The sequence below is a fragment of the Lepus europaeus genome, chromosome 15 (genome assembly GCF_033115175.1).
Source record: "Lepus europaeus isolate LE1 chromosome 15, mLepTim1.pri, whole genome shotgun sequence".
Lineage (NCBI taxonomy): Eukaryota > Metazoa > Chordata > Mammalia > Lagomorpha > Leporidae > Lepus > Lepus europaeus.
The window spans coordinates 18250756-18254425 of NC_084841.1; positions in this window are offsets into that span (position 1 = coordinate 18250756).

Genomic DNA, 3670 nt, shown 5'->3' on the forward strand with positions numbered 1-3670 from the left:
CTTGGCTGGGCCTTGTCTTCAGGCTTGCATAGCTGTGTTTTAACAAGAATCCAGCGAAGTCAATTTAATTAGATGCTTTTGCCATCAAAGTCTAATTACTCTTTGATATCTAAACAAACCCCTCAAACCCACTATCCTTTAAGCGTGTCTAATAACACTGTTTTAAACAGTATACCTTTTGGTCAATTTAGTAGTATTTCTCTACCCTTAATGTTTCCTTCTTTTCTTTTTAGAATTTTACTTATTTGCATCTGTTTTAATGGCAGAGTGACAGAAAAAGAGAAAGAGAAAGAGAGAGAGAGAGAGAATCTGCCAACTGCTGGTTCACTCCCCAGATGCCTGCAACAACCCTGGAGAGGCCAGGATGAAGCCAGGAACTCAGAACTCCATTTGTGGCTCCCACATGGATGGCAGGGGTCCAAGTACGTGAACCACCATTGGCTGCCTCCCAGGGCACATTAGCAGAAAGGTGGATGGGAAGTACAGTACTGGATAGTCTAACTAGCACCCTTACATGGGATGAAGACATCCACAAGAGCAGCCTAACTTGATGTGCCACAATGCCCCGCCCAAAGTTTCTTTTCTGTAATATTTCTTCCACTGGTACACTCAGTTCCCAGTTTCACCACAGTTTGGTTGTTGATTATCAATCTCCACTCATATTTGCTGTATTTAAAATTGAGCCCATTTAAAAAAAATGTATGGAATGCTGGCATAGCAGGGAGAGGCTTCACCCATTATGCCAATATGCCAGCCCCACACCAATTTCCATATGGAGGAAGATATTTTCCTTTTGCAATAGTTCCTGAGCAAAATTTATTTTTTTTATCACCTTCCTGCTTGGCTCATTTTTTTTTTCTTTAACACAGACAAGGATTTTTTTCAAGGTTATTGCAATATAGAAGAGAAATTAAACTCAATTTCACAAAAAAGTTAAAAAAAAATGGAGTTTTTACATGCTGATTAAGTTACCGGAAAAGAAATGAAGAATGTGGCTGGTGCTGTGGCTCACTTGGCTAATCCTCCGCCTGTGGCGCCAGCACCCTGAGTTCTAGTCCCAGTTGGAGCACCTGGTACTAGTCCCGGTTGCTTATCTTCCAGTCCAGCTCTCTGCTGTAGCCTGGGAGGGCAGCGGAGGATGGCCCAAGTGCTTCGGCCCCTGCACCCACATGGGAGACCAGGAGGAAGCACCTGGCTCCTGGCTCCGGATCGGCGCAGCACCGGCCGTGGCAACCATTAGGGAAGTGAACCAATGAAAGGAAGACTTTTCTCTCTGTCTCTCTCTCACTATCTATAACTGTATCTGTCAAATAAAAAAAAAAAGCAATGAAGATTATTAGTGGGGAGATGAGTCAATATGATTAATTCTTTATGTTTGCTAATCTGTGTTTATGTAAGTTACACTCCTATCCCTATAGAGATTGGGAAATACTTGTTCTATCATTTTTGAAAAAGAAAAAAATACATAGTTTGAAAGGCAGAGAGACAAATGAAGGTGGAGAGAGAGAGGGGGGAGAGAGAGAGAGAAACAAGTGAGCTCCCATCCACTGGTTCCCTCCCCACCCTCCCCAACTACCTACAACACCTGGGGTTGGGCCAGCCTGAAATCAGGAGCTGTGAACTCAGTCCAGGTCTCTCATGTAAGCGTCAGGTTTGGAATTCAGAATAGGGCCAGGACAACCTAATACAGGTCCAAGCATCCTAAAGGAAGTCTTATGAACTAAGCCAAACTCTGGTCCCTCTTTGTTGGTTATTGCATTTACAAAGGATGGTCCTCACATCCTGGAGAAAAATGTTTCTCTCTTGCAATTCCAGAAATGGAGAAAGGATAAGGAAATGGAAATACTAGTTATGCTAATTGCCTTATTTCATCGGCTTACACTAAGTGTTATGTGTTAAGGAGTTGCAGTGCACCTGAAAATGTCTGCAAGTATTACATGTTGAACAAAAACTGAGGAAAAATAAACTAAATCAATGCAACAATAACACAGAGCAGCAAGAGGCCTAGAGAAAACTTTTCTCTCAAACAGGGAAAGAAAAAATTTACATTTGTAAGTTTTCTGAAGTAAATGCTCCTAGACAATGGATGTCCAGGCCTGGAGTCAGTAGGGAACCTGTGCAGGGTTTGATCAAGTTTGGGGAACTATGAAAGAAATCTTGATCAGCTGTGGACCTTGCCTAATAACTTTTGTAAAAATTTAGATTTTTTTTTACTTATTTCTAGATACTCTAAATACTTGAGTACCAGTTCCCCCAAAAATTTTAAAACAAGATTTTTTTTTACTAAACATGTTTGTTTATTAAAATATCACATAAGCCTAATTATGTAGCTTTCAGATTTATTAAAGGAGATGAAATTTCAATGAAAAGCTATAGAGTGAGATTCGTATTCATCACAGAGAACCAATAGTTCCAATTGTGTAACCTGTACAATGCTACTCGCATTTTCTAGGCCTTATTTTCTCTCTTCTAATATTAACAACCTGATTCATATGTTGCTGTGGGGTTTGGGATCCTACATTCATGACAGAACTAGAATAATCATTGAGTAAATGCTACTTACATCCCTTGCCCCTACAAATTTCAGTTCTTTTATTTCAAGAATCTAGGGTCAGGAATGTGGTTATTCAATTGAGTCAAACAAGGAAGGACACAGGTGAGTAAAAAGAAAAAGAAAGGAGAATTTACCAGCAGTATTTAATACTGCTGGAAGTGGAATCGTTCTTGAAGTTATATTATTGTTCTGAAACTAACTGCCTCCACTTTTATTTTTTATTTTTATTTTTGACAGGCAGAGTGGACAGTGAGAGAGAGAGAGACAGAGAGAAAGGTCTTCCTTTGTTGTTGGTTCACCCTCCAAGGGCCTCCGCGGCCAGCGTGCTGTGGCCGGCGCACCGCACTGATCCGAAGCCAGGAGCCAGGTGCTTCTCCTGGTCTCCCATGGGGTGCAGGGCCCAAGAACTTGGGCCATCCTCCACTGCACTCCCAGGCCACAGCAGAGAGCTGGCCTGGAAGAGGGGCAACAGGGACAGAATCCGGCGCCCCGACCGGGACTAGAACCTGGTGTGCCGGCGCTGCAGGCGGAGGATTAGCCTGTTGAGCCGCGGCGCCAGCCACTGGCTCCACTTTTAAATGCAATTACAATTGTTTGTACAGGGTGTATCTTTTGGATATAATCCAACTCAAGTCCATAAACATTCTGTTTTTAATTATTATTTGTAAGGCAGGAGGAGATATACAGAGATCTCCAATCTGCAGTTTTGTTCCCCAAAAGCCTGCAGCAGCTAGGGATGGGCCAGGTAGAAGCCAGGAGCCGGGACTCAGTCTGGGTCTCCTCTGTGGCAGGAGCCCAAATGCTTGAGCCATCTCCTGCTGATTCCCAGGGTGTGCAGTAGTGGGAAGCTGGATTGGAAGCAGAGGAGATGGGACTTGAGCCGGGCACTCAAATATGGGATGTGAGCATCCACATTAGTCTGCTCTGGCTGCCATGCAAAACACCACAGGCTGAGTGGTAGTTCATCTATATATGTATCACATTTTCATCATGTATATGTACCATCTGCATTGATTCCATAACTTAGCTATTAAATAAAATATGGTTTATATATATGGTAGAATACTACTCAGGGATAATAAAGAATGAACTCCAATCTTTTTGCAACAAAATGGA